Source organism: Lissotriton helveticus, chromosome 6, assembly GCF_964261635.1.
Source record: "Lissotriton helveticus chromosome 6, aLisHel1.1, whole genome shotgun sequence".
Lineage (NCBI taxonomy): Eukaryota > Metazoa > Chordata > Amphibia > Caudata > Salamandridae > Lissotriton > Lissotriton helveticus.
The window spans coordinates 1825565023-1825588316 of record NC_136067.1 but is presented as its reverse complement, the minus strand read 5'-3'; the positions used below and the strand labels follow the sequence as shown (position 1 = coordinate 1825588316).

Here is a 23294-nt window from a genome sequence, read left to right as displayed (position 1 = left end):
TAAGGTGGAAACTTTATTTCTTGTCAAAAGTATTGACGTGAACATACCATGCCACAACCCCGCACCCCCCTGCAAGATTTATTTATAAAATATCATTTAAGGCTACAGTTCAGGATTTTCATGTCTATTCATAGCCTCCATTTACCTACAACGTAAAGCGTTAAACCTCTTTCAGGTCATATCCAATGTAGGTGATTCACTCTAAACCAGTGATGCTTAAAGTACGGCCCGGGGGCCGCATGCAGCCTCATGACCTTCACATACGCCACCCTAGTCAACAGCAGCACTAGGTTGCTGTTTACTCAACTCAGCACGAACGGCAAAAATATGTTAAATAAACAGGCAAGCATTTGTTTGACGGTTAATTGAAGATAATGAAAGAAAGCAGCAAAAGTGTGAAAATATGATAAAGACTTTTCAGATTTCAAAAAGTGTATTTCGTTAACTTGCAGAACCGTTTTATCTTAGTACATCGTGTTATCAATGCATTGAGAAGTATTTTTTTAAATGATAGTTTTCAAACATAAATTTAGAAACATTTATTCTACTTCCCACCCTGACAACAATGCCATTAGTGAACTAAGAGGCAAGTCAGTTGTTATGTGCACTCTTTGAGAGTCCTGGATTCCTATTATACAAGAACAATATTACAGTTTATTAAATAAAATGCAGGAGCAGGTTTTGTACATTCCACATCCTAAAGTCAAGTATTTCGAGGCACTCTTATATTAGATAATGAAAAAATGGAGGGAAAGTGAAATAACATGATTGCCTAAGATCACACAATGTAATTAAGAGGGGAAGCCAGGATCAATCCCAGGTTTTCTAGTTTCACATTGTGCAATTCAGCCACTAGATGTATATGCTTTGCTTCTCCTACACCCCATTTACCACCATTCTCCCTCAACCTCTGGTTATCATCTTGTTGGCATCAATGGGGGCCTCAGTCATATCACAGATCAAATCTTTGGCCCTTGTGAAAATGTTTGCGAGTACCAATGCGCTAAACTAACCAGTTTTAAGAGAATTTCGGTTCTTGGTGTTAGAGCCTAAACAGGGTTGGGGGCAGGGCGTTTATAGTATGGAGTAAACGAGAAAGGTAGCTTTGGTTACTGTGCAAGGCTAAAATAATTGTAGTTGCACTAAACACATTTAGATTGACAGAGGACAGGGCGATAACTTTACTGTTTTGATCAGTCAGTAATTATTATAGAAAGCAGCAATGGGTGAAGAGATGTCCATTAATTTATCCATACTGCACTGTTTTGTTTACATTTGATGAGTATGTCTGAATGGAAAATTATGTAGCCTATGATAAACTTTTCTAGATCCTACCCTTGATACACATAAACAAACACTGAAAAAGCAGACAGGTCTATCCTTTGGGACCTATTGGCATTGCCAATTGTTTTCAGCCATGCTGTACAGCATCCCGATGCGGGGCAGCTTGGCTAAAAAAGAAAAAGAAGAAAGCTTATGACATGGTCACCCACACGTGAGCATCCTCAAAATGACACAGGTGCCTTTTTTCTTTTTCGTTACCAATCTGGGTTTGATCGGTAAATAAATAGAAAAAAAACACGTGAAAGCTAAATCAGGTTGCGATGGAGCAAGAGTAAACACGAGGGGAGACAACAAAGGGTGCCGGGGAGGGGCAGAAGCAACAGAGGGATGTCTGGGCTGCAAAAAAGAGGTGCTGTGGGGGTAGCAACCTGAAGGGGTACAAGTGGGGTAAGTAACAGAGGGAGTGGGGTTGGAGAAAAGTAAACGGGCAAATAAGGGCAACGTTGAACGGGGGTAGAAAAGCATATGGGAGAGAGAGACAGAGAGAGCAATGTGGAGCTAGAATTGAGACACATGAAAAAGTAATGCTGGGTGAGAAGCACACTAAGGAGAGCACATCACGAAGTGGGGCAGGAGGACAAGCTCATGGGCTAGAGAGAGGAACTTGGAACGCGGTGGTGGGGTGAAGAGAGGCCCACTAGGGAGACAGCTGGAAAACACAAGAACTCTTACAGAAAAAGTAATTACTTCAAAGTGAGCTGTGGAAGGAAAAAAGTAAATTGGCAATGACTGAAGAGAGAGACAGACACAAGGTGGACAAGGCAAGCCACTGAAGAAGAAGCAGACAAATGAGAGTGATAGTAAAGACACCCAATCGTAAGCAATGGGCAGGATGCAAGCCTCTCCTTGTTCTTAGTAGACCTACAATATGTGTTTCGCAACCTCAAAGACTAGCCCCCAGATTCATCAAAGTCATGTTTTGCGAGTCCTTAATAGCGAATTTTAAGGATTCGCTATTAAAGACTCGCAAAACGGGATGCATGTAGAAATCGCAATATTTTTTGCGATTTCTACTGATTCCTTATTTGCGATTCGCTAATTGCGAATCGCAAATAAGGAATGGCTTTCCCATTCATTCCTATGGGCCTTTTAGGAATGAATGGGGAGTCATACCTTATTTGCGATTAGCAATTAGCGAATCGCAAATAAGGAAGCAATTTCAAGGGTGCCAGGGTGTCCAAAGGACACCCTGTTGCACCCCTGAAATGGTAATTTACACTGGTGTTGCGCACACACATGTCCCAAGGACATGTGTGTGTGTAACATGCAACTTAGAAAAATGCACTTAAGTGCATTTTTCTAAGTTTTTGTTATTTACCACGTAGTTAGACTTCGCGGTAAATATCGGCCCCAGATTGCGAATTCGCAATTTTAAAATGGTTCATGCATTGCATTTAAGGAATCTCAAATTGATATTCTTTAAATGCAAATAATCACAATGTAGCGATTTCTAAAATTGCGATTTTTGCATTTGGGATGATGCATCCCAAATGCAAAAATACCGCTCGCAAAGGGCCAGATTCTCAGAATCTGGCCCTTTGCGAGCGGATTTTGGTTTGATGAATCTGGCCGTAAGTTTTTGCGTGACACAAACTACACAGAGTGGTCTTAACTGAATATGCTGGCTACATAGAAGTTACATGTGAAAACGCAATGAAAATTCCCAACTTTTATGTTTTGATTGTTTATCTTAATTTTGTATTTTAAAGAAGGTCCAATATTTAAGTTTAGTTACGGCAACTTTAGCTGTCTGAAGATCTTACGTCTACATAACATATGCGTTGGGCTTCTGAAATGTCCATTTTAGTTATGGGTTTCTTTGGGTGAGTTGACTATGCAGTTATTTATATAAGCATACTTACATTTTGCATTAGGGAAAAGTAGTTTCTCCCGATCAGTTCTCTGTTGTATTAGCCATTGTTTATTTTAAAAGTTCACTACAAGTCTGTGAGGCTTACTCCTTTGCATGCGGTGTCCATAGTTCTCCTAGGCAGCAGTGGTATACCGGTAGCTTTAGTGGGATTATGATGTTCTTTGCCATGTGCAGCACTACCTGAATCATGACATGGCAAACTAACCACACTTGAATCTATAGGTAGTCCCCTTATCTAAGATGGCAGCCCATCCTCATGATCCAACATCCATCTTAGATGAAAGGTTTGTGGAGGTTCACTCAGATTTGACCTCATTTCCCCTTAAAACTGGCAACTAAGAGGGTCTTGTAAAGTTAAGCAATGTGAAATCACTTTTTTAACGACCTCCGCATTGATGCAATGGAAGACAATGTATCACACTGCATACAATTTCTTCAACTAATACTGAGGAAGGGGATTAACCCACATGACTTAAAAGAATTTCCTTAAAACACATGAAACATTTCTATTATTTTTTAGGTATCCACTTATAAACATGTATAAAACACGTTAAATAAATGAACATTAAGGTGTGGTGGAACCTTAGGTTAAGGAAGTTGAAATATTAATTATGTTCTGTATAAAGCAACATACATTTTCAAACAAAAAGAGCAGCAAACACAAGTTTCATGCCCAAACAGCTGCTTCTTCATCGCTGCAAATTAAAATATAAAGCGTTAAAAATCCTTGTATAATGATATATTAAACAGATTACAAACCAAAAATGTATCTCACTGCAGAAGATAACATCTAAGTGCCCAATCACTCATAAATATATTTACATTCTTCCAAAATGTCATCAATTGTTTTAGTTAGTTCTGTCAAATTTAAACTCAGAACTGACTTCATAACCATGTCAACTTCTACCAGAACTGTTTTCTCTATCTTGTTCAACAATTTCAACAGACATTCATATCATACCTGAAGGTATGTTTCCTTCTCTCTTCTTGCCCTTCCGCCAAACCTTTAAAAACAGGACAAATGTCTACTCTACGACTATGCACCGGCTGAGAGACATTAAATATATGGATAAAATCCTTTTGTTAGGAGACAGATGTAGTGGTAATATAGAATAAAAACTTAAGAGATCAGGAGACCTACTTGATTAATAAATTACAATCGATCAGAAATTAACATAGCAAGTGGAATAAGTATAAATGAGAATCTCCTACATATTTGTATCCCAAAGAGTTACATTTTGAGCGAACAATGATATTACTGAGTTGCATCTGACACGATCTCACTAGAATAGAGGATACAAGATTGGCTCTATTCCCCAAATACTGTCAGGCTTAGAATTAATTCCAACTTGACACAAAAGTGATAAACCAATAAGATTTGTTGGGGTGCTTATCTGTTGTCTCAAACTGATATAAGGAGAAGCGTGGCTCAATGGTTAGAGCGACAGACCCTGATGCAGAGGTCTAGCCCGGGACCAGGGTTCAATTCCCCGCCTCGGCGTGTCTTGGGCTCAAAAATTCCACGGACCTGATCATTCTCACCTCGGTGCCTACTCTAATCATGGGTCCCACTCTGCAACTCTGGGCAATAGCTTGCTTAATCTCCACAACGGCCCCCACTACGCTAAGGATGCCTGGCCTCCACATTGGGGGTGCCCAGGGGTGGACGCCTCACAGGGAAAGCCAGGATGGGTTCCACAGCGGTATCCGTACAAGCGCCTTGAGACCCTTGCGGGTGAGTAGTGCGCTATACAAGTATCAATTTACATTTACATTTACATTTACACATTTACCAAGGTTACAGTCAGTCAAGTATTATTCGGGTGTTGTGGCGGAAGCTTGTATGTTGCTAATTTGATTATCAAGGCTATCCATCTAATAGGTGGGTAACCACTAGACGTTTCTTTCAATTTCCATGGCAGGTAGGAATCTCCAGTCCACAAATTGAAAGAAGACAACATCCAGTACCTTAATAGACGTTTAGGAGCACAATCAGTGAACATGATGAGTTTCTCCTTCCAGGTTACAAAACAGATAGGTTGGTTTGCAGTACTTTTCAACCAATCCACTGGTAGGATTTAAGATCCAGATGTCCAATATGGCATCTTGGACGGTCCCTATGCTTAATACAGAGGGAGGGTTTGAGAATGTACTTTCTAAGTATTCATAATTGAAATTAAAATTTGGTCTTTTGTTTTACTAAATATAACCCATTTGGAAGTTGTGAGATGTGTTCTGAATACTTTCCTTGCTCTATGTTTCTTTCTGATTTTATTTTACAGAACTATTTTTGCAGCTACAATGTTAATATGCTTCTGATCATACATGACCGCATTCTGAACTGACTGCCAAGTGCTTTTTTCCAGTACTTGATTATCTGTGGTCTACTCCATGTATTCTTTGAAAAAATACAATATAGAGTGGTTAGTTGTAATTACATTCATTTTTTAGTTAGTGAGTTAAAATGTATATATTTCAGTAATATCAAGTTGCAGTATGAATATCAACTGGCTAACTCCATTGATAATACAATAGAATTTGTGTGTCTCATTGTGTGACTCTTTATTAAACTTATGGAGATTCACAGTAATAGCCAATTTTACGATTAGTCACACTATGATTGAGGGGGCAGACAGGCTATGAAGTGTCACTCAGTAAAGCTTACCTAAAGGTACATATACCCTTTCAAGATGAATATTTTGTATTCTTTTTGATGAGCTGTTAATTATAAAGGTACATATACCCTTTCAAGATGAATATTTTGTATTCTTTTTGATGAGCTGTTAATTATTGTAGATACATCACTAGATAGAGACTCGAAACACACATATATGACTGAGCAGGCCTATGAATGTTGTCTTCAGCATTGTGATGAGTATAGGATGTGATCTGTTTAATATACTATTTAAATTATGGGACTTTGAGCACTTGACATTTTTTGATTTTCAGCCCTGCTGTCGGGTCGTGGCTACAGGGTTCTCGATTGAACACCTCAAGCATTCGCTGGTGCCAAGATTAAGGGCAGCTATTAGGACCAGAAAAAGATGACAAAGATCCCATTCAACATTCCGACCTGGAGGGGGACATTCATCGGTGCTTAGAGGCAGAGCTTGTGAGAAGAACAGCAGATTGAAATTGAACTCAGACAAGACGGAAGTCCTCATCCTGGACTCCACCCCCTTAGCCTGGAATGACTCCTGGTGGCCGTCCACACTGGGAGCAGCACCGACACCCACCGACTATGCACGCAACATGGGATTCATCCTCGACTCAGCACTCTCCATGACCAAGCACGTCAACGCCATCTCATCCTCCTGCTTCAACACCCTCCGCATGCTCCGCAAGATCTACAGATGGATCCCCACTGAAACCAGAAGAACGGTCACCCAGGCCCTCGTCAGCAGCAGGTTGGACTACGTCAATGCCTTTCACGCTGGAGCATCGGCCAAACTACTGAAACGACTACAACCTATACAGAATGCCTCTGCACGCCCCATCCTTGACATCCCTCGACACAGCCACATCACACCCCACCTGAAAGACCTGCACTGGCTCCCCGTCAACAAGAGGATCACCTTCAAGATCCTCACCCACGCACACAAGGCACTGCACAAGCCCGGACCAGCATACCTCAACAGAAGACTCACCTTCTACGCTCTGAACTGCCAGCTACGCTCCGCCGATCACGACCTCGCCACCATCCCCCGCATCCAGAGAGCGATCTCCGGTGGCAGATCGTTCCCCCACCTCACCGCCAAGACTTGGAACACCCTCCCCATCCACCTGCGGCAGACCCAGGACCTACTAACCTCCAGGAGGCTGCTCAAGACCTGGTTGTACGAGCAGTAGCAGCATCCCCCCCAGCGCCTTGAGACCCTCATGGGTGCATAGTGCGTTTTACAGATGTTTGATTGATTCATTAATTATCCCTTGGATTCCACAAATGCTCAGTGTTTCCGCTTTTGGGTTTTATGGTTCTTCTTCCTGAAACTATATAAAGTATACCTTCTTTTTGTAAGATAGCCAACTAGTGTCCCGATCAGATTTATCTTACTGATAGTATTTTTGGAATTATTGTTGCAGTTCTGTAGGCAATAGAATGCTGTAATGTCTGAAGCGAAGAGCCTAATAAAACACTAGAACCCTACGCATGATAGTGGCAATGTGACTGTTTATTGCATTAGTGGTACATTTTCATTCGAAAAGCAACAGGTCTGACTGGAAAATGCTAGCTGGATCTGTTGGCTTTGCCAGATTCCCCCTCCAGAATGTTTATGTCTTTGTTGTACCGCTTTCTTGGGCATCTTCCCTCTTGCTGTGTCGTTTGGCATGTAAAGGTAGTTTCAGTCATTTTCACTATTTGTGTCCTGCCTAAAAACATTGGCCACTGTTATTTGACTTGTTTTCTTGTAAAAATATTAACTGAATAGACATACTAGTCATATTTAATGAAAAGTTAGTAAAGACAGAATGTCCTTTCCAACATATCTGCATAGTCTCTATACATGAATTTGCTAGTTAAGAACACAAGGTAACAAGAACCTAAACTGATCTTCCAGTAAGGGTCTAACAGTGAGAACCAACTTTTCAATTTGGTTTGCATTTTGAGTAGTGACTAAAATATTAAAATGAAGCCAGCTGCAGTGAAAAATTACTATTTTATTCTGTATGTAATGCATCTATGTAGTAAAGAATTGAATGTGTGATGATTCCGTATACTTTGATACTTTTGAGATGTAAAATAGTGCCTGGTGCATTGCATTACATGAGAATGGAATGATACATCAAACAGCCAGTGTCATAAAGTGAGGGGGAAAACTCCTTGAGCGGAGCAAAAGCCTGTTCTAGATGTAGTTTAAAAAATTGATAACAATAAGTTGGAAGATAACCGCCCTCTCAAGCGAGACCTAAAAAGGACCACATTCTATGCCATATAATTTTGTATATCATCGTTTGTGGACAAAATCATGTATATTCTATAAAACTGTCAAACCAAACCTGGTCTGCAAAGACTTGAAATAGGTAAGTATCTTCTGGCTGGATTCCTCTACCTTCATATGCTTTTGGCAATCAGTATGGGTAAAGTGAACTGCCTCCCTTTTCAATAATGAGACTTTAAGAGATGCCAAGGGTGTTGTTACATAACAAGTTCACAAACAGAAGAAACAATGTCTCCTTAATCCTCGCCCCCCACTGTCTTAGGCCGCAATTGCTTCTGTTCTCAGACTGATCATCTCTCAGGTTACTGTCATGGACATTATTTAGGGGTCGCAGCTAGCACCCCTGGCTGACCCCTTGTGAACCCTGGCCTCAGAGGTGGCAAAGGTAATGCCCAGAACTGAAGGCAAACGGCGCTGTGTTGTGCAGGGTTTAGTTTCTGCAGTTCCAGCCGTGAACTGAAGTACTCAACTTAAAAAACAAAATAACTATAGACAAGTGCAATGTGTACTCTGCTGAATACATTTTTGAATATTATGAAAATGTGTATAAATAAAAACCTCACCTAAGGGCTGTAGTAAATCATAATGCCTTACAAGTGATAGTAACCAAAATGCTGTTGTTTCAGAGTAAAATCTGATCATGCTATAAACGTTACAGAAAAGCACTGAACTGAAGGAAGAGTTGGATATTCCAAACACAGTAAATTTGTATTCCTTTAAATGAGTACCTTGGTCCCACATTGCACATCAACCTATATCTGCCATAGCGAGCTGGGGATACCATACATCACAGACATAATAAAGGTGCAACCAGTTCTGTTACGGCACCGGATCAGGTCCTCGATGAGAACCATATTTAATCGGAATGTATTAAGTGATTGTCTGAAACTAGATCATGCTTTAGAGATCAGGTGGTTAAAGTACATAAAAGTTTTTATGTCTGACTTGGGCCAGCCAGAATATTACCATAATCCGCCTTTGATGGGCTCCATCTCTAGAAAGGCTTTCAAAAGGCAATGTATGACCCATATTAAGGCAAATAGATTTGTCATCGAGGCATCACTGACCTCGGTTCAATTTAACCAAATGATGCGGTCCACCATCGCCATGCAACCATAATTAACACATACATTAAGTGGGTATGATAGATTTGTTTTTACACGTCTTAGACTCGATGTATTCCATCGTTTGGTAATCTTTCCGCCCATAAATGATTGGTCTAAAACCTTGCCAAATTGCCCTTGTGACGGAGTCTCCCCGCAAACATCAATCCATGAAGTCCTGTTCTGTAAATGTTATTTCGAAAAGAGGAGTAGGTGGACCAAACCTATACTGAAAATATGGGGTATGAGGCAATGTCGCCCGGCTTATCTTGCATTGCAGCTCTTAGATAATGACTGTTTTGTGAGACACATCGCTCTATTCTTTAAGCGTACGATCAGACGTAGGAAACATCTATGAACTTTGCCCCATTTCAAAGTATGCGGCTAGGCCTTAGTTTTTAACCATTTTTAGACTTTTAAATGTTGTGCCAACTTTTAAATTAACTTTTTTATAAATAGTGTATAATAATGTGATATATAATTGTAAAACTGTGCTTTTATGGTTTTTCTGTGAGCTAAATTGAAGATCGAATAAAGCTAAATTCTGATTCCGAGTGTCTGGCCCTTCAGAGCTCTGCCATAACTTGTATCGTCCCCTATCTTTCTTCAAACTTACCCCTAAAAAGAAGCAAGTGGAGCAACAGCATTCTCTGTGTAGAGTCTGCTGACAAGAATAAAGTGCATATGTATAGCAGGCAACATCTATCACATGCACCAAGAAAAAAAGTGAATTCCAAAATACATGACAAATAAGCGAAAAATTAAGGTATCTAAGTTAGTACCATGTCAAATGAAGCCAACTTCGAGCTGAATCGTGGAGAGCTTAAATCCTTAAACAAATATTTATCTTTCACCTACTATCGCTTCCAAGTGCAGCAGCTACAATCTGTGTTGACATAACTGAGCTGATGTTGGTGCATTGTTTATGGAAAGATTGTGGTAGAACAGGTTCTCAATCCAGAGTTCTTTTCTAAGTCTGGCTAAAGACAGCTTTAGCTGCCTGACGATCTCATCTAACCAATTCTTCAAAATAAGCACAAGAGGAGCTTAATAAAGACAGTGTTTTTGGGATCAATCCATTCAGCCATTGGCTTTAGAGTGTTTGTCATGGTTTAGCACTGCTTTGATGGGCTGCCCCTATTCCAGTTTATGTTTCCATTAGGTGTTGGTCATGGGGCATTAAGTAAGCTGCAGGTGTGATATGAAGTGTAGCCAATATGCATTATTTAATGAATTTAATTGCTGACCAAATAATATTTTATATAATAGCCGTTTCTTTGATTTTTTTCCTACTTCTAAAATGTGCACTGGTCACATGCCTTAGCATGTCAAAAATGCACAGTGCTAGTCAACAATATCCCTTGTCTGTTCATTTGTTTTACTTTGCTGCCTTGATGTTAAATTTAAAGCTTAATTTGCTCCCAAAGTAATGATGTGTGCACTACTAGACCTTCTAACAGATGTTACCAAAATACTGGCCATTTGTCAGTGGTAACTACTATGCATTATATTGCTTCGAATGCTTTTCGTGGTCCCCACTTACAAAGCAAACTTCATCTTCTAACTCTTTGTCATACATCTCTTCTTTGCATGTGCAGCTTCTGTCTTCTAATGCAGTCAATTCACCAAAATGGCCCTACGTTCAGGATCTATGTTGTTTGAGGCCAAGATACTCATAGGATTTTCTTTCTAGGAGAATGTGAATAGGTATGTGAATTGTTCTGTAGGTGTGTGTGTATGAGAGACTGTATGGGTGCGTGGTGGATTACATCAGGAATGTTATTTGTCATTAGTGATGTCACTGACCATGTCATGAGTGATGTAATATGTGAGGTCATAAGCAGTGCACTGTGGGTGTGTGAGTTATAGTTAGTTTAGGTGACAATAACTGCTGAATTTCTATGGCTTTGTACGAGTGAAATGTGGGTCTAACTATAACATACCTCAAACCTTTGTTTTTTTCAGTGAATTTCTACGGTGATGTATATTTACACACACACCACACACACACTCAAACATATTACCTTCTGGAGGTCACCAGTAGGAAGGTATAGTTAGGACCCATTTTCCATAGGAAAAGCGTTTTATGTTGTGCTAATAACTTTGGCGCCATTAGACAATCCTTCACAAAAATTTCACAACTAGTAAACCAGTAACTTCTCCTGCTGTCTAGAAAATTTGGGGAAGTTTCATCAAGCGGGGGCCGAGAAAAAGAGGGTGGTCACAAAACGCATTTTCCCTGTGCAATTTCCCATAGGGATTTTGGTCAGGACTACAGCTGAACCACTTAACGGAACTGCATCATATTTGGCAAAAAGCTTGATCATTGTCCAGAAATCGTGCTTTTTGTAATTTAGTGTAAATTTGTTGGGTACTTTTGGAGATATTAAAGAAAAAAGATTTATGTATATCTAGAGACGTGAATCCAAAGAGGATCCGCGAGCTAACAGCAATGCCATGATTGTCTGCCATCACTTCAACCAGAATGTGGTGGCAGCCATCTTAAGACTCGGATTCGGCTGAGTCCCAAGAAAAAAAGGTAAATAAACGCACAAAGCGGCAGGGTATGATTACCCTGACCTCCTAGGCCTGGTGGTGAGGCCCCACAGGGACACCGTCTGCGGCCAAAAAATGTTTTTTTTTAATGTTGCTGCAAACTCGCGCATGATCCTCAGATTCGTGGCAATTTTAATTTGTATTTTTTAAAGCGCTAGTTTTTTTTATATGCCTCCGGGTGGTTAGGTCCCTGGGGGACAATACATTACATATAAAATAATACATTACATATATATTTGGTGGACGGGGGCACACATGGCCCCTTCCCAGACCGATTTTGGCCCTGCGAACCCCATCCTCTGGGGCCAACCTTTTTGAAAAAGTACTAGGGGGAGCCTGGCCCCCCCTCTGGGACCGAATTGGGCCCGGGGACTCCATCCCCCAGGGCCGGGACAGATTCAATAAGGGGAAGGGGGCACGCAGCCCCCTCCCCGGGCAGATTTCACCTCGGGGACTCCATCCTGCGGGGCTCGGACGCAATAATAATGGGGGGGTGGGGGCACGCAGCCCCCTTCCCTGAGCCGTTAATTGCCCTGGAACCCCATTCCCCAGAGCCGGCTTATATGCTATGTCCCAGGGTGCCTACTCTCAGGACATAGCAATTCCCTGCCCGCACTGGGGCAGGCAGACAAACCTGTGTTTTCTCCCGCTTGGCGGGAGCAATTTTAAAACTTCTGCTATGCAGGACCAAACACCAAGTCTGCTCTCAGCGGGCAGGAGCATGAAAAAAGTGCCTACCCACTGGGAGCAGACTTTTCTTCTGTTTCCCTGCCCTCACTAATGCGGGCTGGGAAATAGATGAAAAGATTGCTCCTGTTCGCAGTGAGCAGCATTTTTAGTTGCTCTCTGTGAGCTGGAGCAATGTCGGCTACCACTAGAGGTGGTGAGCCGGCTGGGGCAGCGGGGGACTTGGGGCTCCCCCTGCAACCCCCAACCATAGTGTGGTGGGTGCCCTGGGAGGGCAAAAGGGCACCCACCTTTTGTTGGTCAGGCCCGGGGGTCAAAATTGTCCTGGGAAAGGGGACTATGTGCCCCCTACACCTTTTTGCAGTATGGCTGGGCTCCGGGGGATGGGGTCTCCAGGGCCAAAATCGGTCCAGGGGAGAGGACTGCATGCCTTCCTCCCTTGTAAATGTAGCAGAGGGCCCCCGAGATGAGGTCTCCGGGGCCTAAATCACACCCTCGCCATGCCCTGCTAATTACTCAGTCATGACATCTTCTATGACATCATTGATAATATCACTGCAACATTTGCAATAAAATTATTGACGGGAAAACTTTGCATAGCGAGGGCGTGAGTATAGTTACCTTAGGGCTGGAGTTACAGTTTCTTGAGATCGCTAGAACTGCTGAATTTCAATGGTTTTATGTATGTAAAATCTGTTCATAAGTATAAGGTCCCTGTAACCTTTGGTTTTCAGTGAATTTCAAAGTTTTTCTAAATTCATTTTCGACACTATAACGTCCCTGTAACCTTTGTTTTTTCCAGTGAATACATATATAGTCAAGGTACACATATGTGTAATTGAGTAAAGTAAGCCTTTACTCACCTGTATATACCTCCCATGTTAATATTTTGGTCCTTAATATTTTGCCCACAATATTGCGGTAGCATGATACTAAAGAGAGATCATTGTGATGGAAAACCTAGAAAGTTGGCGTACTTCAAGGGCGGATGCATTAGGTAACAGTGCTCTACTTTCACACCAGTGAAGAATAACAGGGCCTAGGCTGGTCTACAATACACAGTGAATTAAATTCACTGAGTTTCCCTAGCCACTTTCTGAGTAGGATAGGAACTGCATTTGTATTGTATAATGTAGAGGTAATTATTAGGCTAACACTTAAGAAGTTAGGATCTGATTTAGACTTTTGAGGAAGGAGATGACTCCATCGAGATGGTTGATGATAGGGGGGCATGGCCGGCAGCCAATGAAAATGGCTGCTACCTAGGAGAGCTCCGGACAACCAGAGGCCGTAATTCAAATCCGATCACTTTATCCGCACCCTAACCAAGCTACAACCAGCAGCGGGAACGTCTGAGCCCCTCCTGCACCTACCGGGCTGACCACCGCGTTCAAATTTGCTGATTCGACAAGATTCTGCAGTGGTGTGCAGGACGCGGCCTGGAGCTACGCCGCGACCGGGTCTTAAAGTAGGTGCTTTACCGGCAGACACTCTCGGCATCAAGAGCTTGAGCAAAGCACACCCCAAGCTGTCCCCCGATATAGAGGCCCCCCCTCTGGGGCTCCAAAGACACTGCTTTCTCCTCTGGCTGTGTGACGGGACCCGCAAGGAGTGAGACGCGGGGGGACCCACCAGCTGCGTACACCAAAAGCCGGGGAAACAAGCTTACATCAAAGCCCACACTGGGGTAGGTGAGCACGCTAGGACAGTGGCGTATTGGAGGAGCGGCTTCCCGCAGCACCTGGGCGCGGCAGACGCCCGGCGAACTTGTGGCCTGAATGGAGCAACCCACCGGGGGGCGCATTGCACCAAGTGGGGACCGGTGGCACAATTAACCACTACGCATCGGCGTGGACTCCAGAGCGCCAGGATCCAACAGGGGCCTACATCACAACAGGTCGTTGTGGGGCCACATAACACAACCAGCCCACTAAAAGGAACACAAGCAGACACTGAAACCACACGTCTGCAGGGGCCCCGTGCATCCAATTACTGTGGAGCCAAGGAGGCCCCATCCTCTACTCCCACGGCCTGCAAACCGGTCTGCTTCAGGGACTCCTGTGTGCAAAAGCTGCAATTCACCCATTGGGGTGCCAATCTACAAACTCCACGGCAAGACCAGTAAGCAGCCCACGTTGTTGCCCCATAACAGAAACAGGGTGACATCCACCGGTTGGTAGGAAACCCGACAGGCCACGTGCGCCACAAGGTAGCACAGGCAGGCGGCGGTGAGCACTACCACCAGACGGCCGGCGACCACTGGTTATAGCTGTAGAGCAGGTCGCAATGCGGGGCCGTGGCCAGTGAGTGAACCACCAAAACAAACTTGAGAAATATGCTTTCTCCAAATCGGACAAAGATCCACACGACCGTGCGATGCTGATGCTGCTGCAACCAAAGAGCCCGCAACAGGGAAAGCAATCACGCTACAGGATATTATGACTCCTCTCAACAATGTACACACCTCTCTGGAGTCCCGCATAGATACCGTTACCACTGAACTCTCACTTATCCGTGCAGACTTCAGAAACCTCAGCTCCCGGGTGACGGAGGTGGAGAAGACAACAACCGCTATAGGTACAGAAACAGCCACCCTGAAGAAACTAATTAAACAGCTAGAAATAGACAACAGAATCATGGCAGCGAAGTTCGATGATTATGAAGGTCGCTCCTGACGCAATAATGTTCGAATCAAGGGAGTACCCGAGGGAACGGTGGGCCCTGCAGTGTACCTCTTTGTGGAGGACCTGTTCAAGAACCACCTGAAACCCAATGGATTCTCCAATTATTTTTAGGTCGAGCGTGTCCCCAGGGGCAGACCCACGCAGGGAGAGCCCCCTCGGCCCATACTAGCACGTATTTTCAACTTTCGTGATTGAGACCTTATCCTCCAGACGGCAAGAGTGGCCCCCCGATCCGCTATCAGCTAAGCACGATCTCTTTCTTTCTAGACTACACAGCGGCTGTGGCTAAACAGCGACGGAACTTCATAGCCGTGAAGCAGGAACTCAGGAATCGCGAACTTAAATACTCTATGTTGTTCTCTGCGAAACTAAGAGTGGAGGCGGACGGGAAGACGTGGTTCTTCACCACCCCGAAGGAAGCACAGGATTGGTTGGAGGTATGGCAACAGGTCCCAGACCGCGGTAAGCCTGGATGCAACGCTATTCGTGACACAACAAGATCACAATCCCTGGACCCAATGGGTGGCTTGCCGGAATCAGAGATCCGGCCCAAAGAGAACTGAATAGACGTACTCAGCACCCTCTAAGTGACGTATTAATGCACTGGGACCCGTTCCATAGTCCGGATAAAGCACTGAGTGAAGAATCAAGACGCTGCGATCCTGACATGTGTGGGGAGGGGGCTGTAGGCTCCTACAATGACCCGCTAAGGCAGTGACTTACCCAGGGTCGGTCACTAGTAGTCCCCCGCAAGACTTTGTATGGACAAGGGGTTTCCGGCATCTCATTATGCTCACCTAAATAAAGCTGAGTGGGTAATTCTGTCTATGAGAAGGCCCTGAGGGGATAGCCCAGAAGCTCTCTCTCCCCCTACGAAGGTTCTAGGTAATAGGAAATAGGCACTCTGCAAAGTTGTGGTGGCCAGTAGTTCTAAAACCGTCTTGCAGGGAGGTAGGGAGGGGGAGGGTAAGAGGGTTTCTTGGGGAAGTTCTGACTTATTGACAGATGGGGTTTCAAACTAGCGATACACTCAGAGTTTATATCTGGTTCACGGGGGGTAGGAATCCTTCTAAAAAAACAATACCCGATTGTCACCAAGAACACAAACACAGACGACCAGGGCCGTTTTGCGGCGCTGTCGTGTCCTAGAGATGACCTAAAGAGGGCCCAGGGCCAGGATCCCTCTGATGCGAACACTCATTTATTACACCTTAAAAAGCAGGAGTATAAAGACCATCTACGGGAAGAAGCGAAGTCGCGACTCTCTACTACCCAACACACTAAATATGAAATCGGTGAGAAGGCCGGCAGGCATTTGGCCTGGTTTGACAAGCGGGAAAAGGCAGATAGGTGGATCGCAGAACTTCAGCTCCCCACAGGTGAAACCACACAGAATCCCCAAGGCATAGTAGACCTCCTAGCACACCACTACGAACTGGTTTACACTTCCACGCTCAAAATAACACAAGAGGATGCGGAGGAGTTCCTCCGTGATATCAAACTTCCAAAGATCACGGAGACGGAGTCTCAATTATTAGAGGCAGAGCTCTCCACAGAAGAAATTGCAAAAGCGATCCGTAAACTTCAGTCAGGAAAGGCATTGGGCCCAAACGGTATTACCATAGAGTGGTACAAATTGTAATACAACGACACTCACACCGTATCTCGTAGCTATGTATGAGGCCAGCTTGGACAGGGGAAACTTCCCCGAGATCAAAGAACGGCAACAATAGTGGCCATCCACAAACCCGGCAAACCCGGGCAGGAGTGTGCCTCCTACAGGCCCATATCGCTGATTAACACTGAGGCCACAATATTGGCCAAGTCCCTGGTCAATAGACTCACGCCACACCTAGCAACCTTAATACATCGGATCAATATGGATTTATGCCTGGGAGGAATACAGCCTTAAATTTGAGACGTCTCCAAAACGTGTTGGGCCTAAAGCATACCATCCAAGAAGAAGCCATTGTGCTGTACTTAGACGCACAAATGGCCTTTGACACGGTCGAGTGGCCCTTTCTCTCCGCTGTTCTCATGAAATTGGGGTTTGGACCAAAATGTTGTTCCTGGGTACGGTTGCTATACACTACTCCACTGGCACTGGCCCATGTAGTTGCCAATGGGCATAGATCCAGAGAGTTCCCACTGCACCGAGGCACAAGAGAGGGCTGCCCGCTGTCACCGTTTCTCTTCACCCTCGTACTGGAGCCTCTGGCGGCCTGGGTGCAATCCGTGGGTTTCCATGGACTGAGGGATGTGAGAATCGAATATCCTTATATGTGGACAATGTCCTCCTATATATGGCCTCTCCCAGGAACTCCCTGTCTTGCAAGTCAGACATCTGTGGTTCATATGGATGATACTCAGGGTACACGATTAATTGGACAAAATCAGTGCTCTATGTCCTGAAAGGTCCCCCACCAGCATTCCCGGCTGGCTGCGACGTAACAATTGTCGAGGACACTTTCAAATATCTAGGAAATCATGTCACCCATGACCCAGAGGTATTTATGACTCTGAATCTCCAAGCCCCCATGAAACGGCTGCAAAGAGATACCAAGCACTGACAGTCGATGCCACAGTTGCTTCTGGGGAAGGCGGCACTTTTCAAAATGATGGCGCTCCCAAGGTTCCTCTATGCCCTTCAAAATACATCCCCCAGTCCTATTTCTGTGCCACAGAAGTCACTAAACTCCTTTGGAATAATAAACCAGCTCTCATACCTATGACAAAACTGTATCGCACCCGGTATGATGGGGCATCGCACTCCCGAACATACAAAAATATTATTGGGCCTCCCAATTGGTAGTGACTAACCACTGGATGCATGTCCCACACACGGCCCAGCTTACATCGTCGACCGATTAGAGTTGGGAGAGAAGGGGCTATACCGGGTGCTCTATAACGAGACCCGGACCCTAATGGGCCCCACGAACCACACACTCCAGGTATGGAACATTGCGCAAAAAAAGCTAGGGTGGCACGACAAGATCACACACGCAACACCCTCTGGGTCACAGACAGGCTGGGAAGATTGGGTAAAAGCAAAGTTGGTGATCTTTGGGTGCGGGGGAAGGTGATCCCATTTACACAGCTCCAGGACCAGTATGAGATGGCACCAACGGAGAAATTCAGTTGCCGCCAGATCAGAAACGCCCTAGAGATGGTAATTCCTCTAACACCACTCTACATGAGGCCTCTCCGCTAGAGGACAGGCTACTGATGGATCACATGGATAAGAAAGCAATCTCTATGACCTATCGGAAGATTATTAACAACATGCCAGGCCCCGTGCAGAAGCTCAGAGACAAGTGGCAGGTGGACCTGGGAGAGTTAGATGATACTGATTGGCAGGAGGCACTAGCGTCACCTAGAGAAGTAGCGATTGCATCCAAATTATGCCCCGTGCAGCTCAAGATCTTCCATAGAATCTACTACACTAGAACTACTCTTTATAAGATTGGGAAAGTTGACACACAGCCCTGCCTGCGGCAATGTGGAGTGGTTGGTACATTCTTTCACATGCTGTGGGCCTGTCCTGTAATAATGTCAAATTGGAAATCAGTCATGTCTATTATCACGAGGGTGAGTGGGAATCTAGTCCCTGCAGAGACCAATTGCTGCTTATTCAATATCTGGGAAGCGACGGACCTCAACTCGACATTGCAGGCCTGGGCGACCCAGGGTATGATGTTGGCCAAGAGGAATACTGCTAAACGCTGGGGTGTGGCCACCGCCCCCACACTCACAGAGTGGAGCAGGGATATGGACATGGCCATGGTGGCGGAAAAGACAGTATACGTACACAGGGGTGTGTCCTTAAAAACGGATACGAAAATGGGGAGGCTGGAACACCTATAGCGGGGATATCTTTTAATTGCCAATAGTGACCCGAGAATTGGAATAAAGTAATGCAATTGACACTAATATCTGTAACAATGTACATGCATGTGGCAAGATGACTGTGCCATTTACGATCAAATAAAAGTAAACATTTAAAAAAAAGATAGTCGATGATACTGCCCCCGCCATCCAGAAAGACCTCTGCCTGCCTGTGGACAACTCTTAACAAGTTTTGACTGTGGTTCCTCTCAATGTTGTAAAAGTTTGACGGATGGCTCCATCAAAGAGGATGCCGATCAAATTATACACCGTTTTTCATTTTTCAGAAACAGACTCCCAAAGCGGCAGTTTATTTTTGAAATATGAAAAACCAATGACCCTTACACCATGGGGTTTATTATTTCTTTTTTTTCTGTCCCTGGAAGTGACAAACATTAAAAAATAACGTCTGATCACATCGCTAATCTCCGACGGCCCGCATTCCAAAACTAGAATAATCTCTTTTGTCAACATAATTGATAAGCTGCACCAAGGTGTTTTCTCAATATAGATGCAAAAACAACAATTGATGGACAGAATGCAGAACAATGTCATGCATTCACCTCAGTACAGAGATCTGGGCCTAAATTCATCGTTTTTTTGCTCACCATACCATTCCAGTTTGAACTCAACCATATGCAAATCAGTCTTGACCCTGTGCCCCATGGGAACAGTCCAGCCCGAACTGCCAAGCCAGGTCCTCCCTGGACTGGAAACAAGCATCCTAGGACCGGTTTCGGGCTTTCAGCCCTCTTCAGCCAGCATAGCTTAATTACAGTGGCATGGAGAGCACTGGACTCACGTCTGAGCATACCCGTCCCACTCGGTGTGACAAATGCAAAAACAACAATTGATGGACAGAATGCAGAACAAGGTCATACATTCACCCCAGTACAGAGATCTGGGCCTAAATCCATCGTTGTTATGCTCACCATGCCATTCCAGTTTGAACTCAGTCATATGCAAATCAGTCTTGACCCTGTGCCCCATGGGAACAGACCAGCCTGAACCGCTAAGCCAGGTCCTCCCTGGACTGGAAACAACCATCCTAGTTTAACCCCTATAGGTGCTATTTATTCAAGCTTAATTCAGGAATATGGGAATGATTTAGGACAATGTCAGCGGAAATGGGCTAACAGCCTAGGTATATCTGATGTCGATATTTTGTTATCGATTAAAATGGCTTCAGATTGTTTAATAACAGGGATGATGAAATCCCAACATTTTATGTGTATTCATAATCTTTATTATACCCCAAGTAAAGTTGCTAAGTGGAGTACGACGACAGGTACGAACTGCAGTCGCTGTGGGCTATTCGCAGCTGATGAATTGCATATGTTTTTTTTTTGCCCTAAACTTTCTACGTTGTTTCAACATGTCGAAAATTTTCTTTCTATTATTCTTAAGAGTGAGATTAAGATGACTGCGGAATTGTTGTTGTTGGGTATTGATCATACTGTTATTAGGTCAAGACCAATTACTTACTTTTGATTTTTATGTATGGCTGCAGTTAGATCTTGCATTACTAAGGAATGGATTAGTTCGGACCCGCCTTCATTCTTTATGTGACGTGAAAAATTATTGCTTATGTATAATATTGAATCCGCTATATATAAGTTAAAGGGGGTTAAAAAGAGAGTCTTGGGGGAGAAAATTTGGGCACCAATTGCCGAATGGATTTAATTTAATATGCTGATTGCAGTATATTTATGTTATAAAGTGTTATGTACTTTATGAGGACATTGTGTTATTTTGGTAACTATGTACTGCTGTATTTCCTTGCAATAAAACAATAAAACTTAAAAAAATAAAAAAAATAAAAAAATAAATAAATAAGCAAGCATCCTAGGACCGGTTTCGGACTTTCAGCCCTCTTCAGCCAGGATAGCTTGATTCCAATGGCATGGAGAGCACGGGACTCACGTCTGAGCATACCCGTCCCACTCGGGGTGACAAATGCAAAAACAACAATTGATCGACAGAATGCAGAACAATGTCATACATTCACCCCAGTCCAAAGGTCATGGGCCTAAATCCATTGTTGTTATGCTCACCATGCCATTCCAGTTTGAACTCAGCCATATGCAAATCAGTCTTAACCCTGTGACCCATGGGAACAGTCCAGCCCGAACTGCCAAGCCAGGTCTTCCCTGGACTGGAAACAAGCATCCTAGGACCGGTTTCGGGCTTTCAGCCCTCTTCAGCCGTGATAGCTTGATTCCAGTGGCATGGAGAGCACGGGACTCACGTCTGACCATACCTGTCACACTCGGGGTGACAAATGCAAAAACAACAATTGATGGACAGAATGCAGAACAATGTCATACATTCACCCCAGTACAGAGATCTGGGCCTAAGTCCATCGATTGTGTGTCTTTTGCTTTCTCGCCCTAAGTGCGCCGCGTATGCCCAGACGTGGGTCCCGGGCTCACTGTGCCACTGGAATCAAGCTATCCTGGCTGATGAGGGTTGAAAGCCCGAAACCAGTCCTAGGATTGGTTCCGGTCCAGGGAGGACCTGGCTTGGCAGTTCTGGCTGGACTGTTCCCATGAGGCACAGGGTCAAGGCTGATTTGCATATGGCCAGGTCTACACTGGGGTGGCATGGTGAGCAAAAGAATGATGGATTTAACCCAGATCTCTTTCCGCCCATCAATTGTGTGTCTTTTGCTTTCTCAATATAGAAGCACTTGTGGGCCAGGGTGTAGCCTCCTGGCTTCCCATTAGTAAAGGGCTTAAGAGTCTCGTCTTGGCACACAGATGAGAAATGTTTGACCTGACCCTTTCTGCAGGGACACCCCCCAGATACTTTGCCTTCTGTGGATGAATTTGAGTTTGTTGGCATTATGATTCTTTACCAAAGCTAACCTGTGCTTCAGTGATTGATTGTGCTCTGTTCTTTAAACATGGTGACATTGACTTGACACATTTTACTGAATTGTAATTCCTGATAAAGTGGTGTTCCCTATACCCAGGGCCTGTACGCTAAATGCTACAGGACAGAAGCACTCATTGCGCCACCCACACACGTAGCCTTTTAAAACATGTCTCAGGCCTGCCACTGCAGTCTGTAGTGCAGTTTTAAACTGCCATTCTTGACTTGGGAAAGTAAACCTTTTGCCTGGCCAAAACTTCCTTGTAATGCATACAAGTCACCCCTAAAGTAGGCCATAAGTGTATTGTGTTTAAAAAGTAGGACATGGGGGTTTAAGTTTTGCCTGTCTTGGTAGTGAAAAACTCCTACAGTCCTTTTCATTACTGGTTCTCTCATATTGACTAACACTGGGCTACCTTGGTACATTTAATAAGTCCTTATTTTAGATTGGGAGCTGATAGGGACTAAAAATGAATTGTAATTTAAAATCGTCTCTAATGATAAAGTTGGAATTTTAGGTCAAAATTCTGAAAATGTCACTTATAGTAAGTTGGCATTTTCTAGTCCTAACCATTTGTGCCTACTGGTAGGATGCTGGGGCACATGACTATGAAGGGCTCTGGGGCTTGTATATTCCTGCTAGAGAGTGATACAAAAGCGGTTTAGGTCCAAATGGCTGAGGGTGGAGCTGTGCCCTGCCCCACTTAGACTTCAAAAGGCTTGTCTCCAGGACTCTCAAAGGACCTGACACCAGTATTTTGTCACCCTGGACTCCTTGGAGCCTTGACAGGGTAAGGAAAGAACTTACCAGAAGTGGAGGTATGACAGGGTGTTCCCCTGCACAAAAAGGCTGGCACATGTTTAAATATTGGACCTCCTGTGCCACTCATTTGCACACCCCATGACCTGTAGACTACAGAAGAAGTACAGCCTTGTCCCCCAGAGGACTTCCCTGCTGCTTGAGACCTTCCTTGCTCCCCAGAGGACTGTCCTTGAGCTAACAGAAGGCTGCGCTGCTCCCTTGTTCCCCAGAGGACAGCTCTACTGCTTGAGAACTGCCCTGCTCTCTGAGAAGGAAGACTGGACCTGCTTCCTTTATCCCAGACTAACCTGAGTAGCTCCAAGGGTCAGGTGGCTGACCTCCGGCTCTGAGCTACAGGGACACAACAAGAGACAGAGGCCTCCCTGCAATTGCCCAGCTGACCAACTGCAGCAGGATCAGCTTAGACCTGCCTGATCCCAGTCGTCCTCTGCTACAGTGAGTCCCTGATACCCAGAGGTGCTTACTAAGGTCTGGACCCTGGACTGCCACCAGAGTATACTTCTCTCTTAAAAGGAGACATCCTGA

At 44.3% G+C, this 23294-nt stretch overlaps 1 protein-coding gene across 1 annotated transcript in view; it reads right to left on the bottom strand.

Moving 5' to 3' along the window:
• The window catches only part of SERTAD4 (SERTA domain containing 4), a 64282-nt gene that overhangs the window by 4290 nt on the left and 36698 nt on the right, over positions 1–23294 (bottom strand). The window lies entirely within an intron of this gene.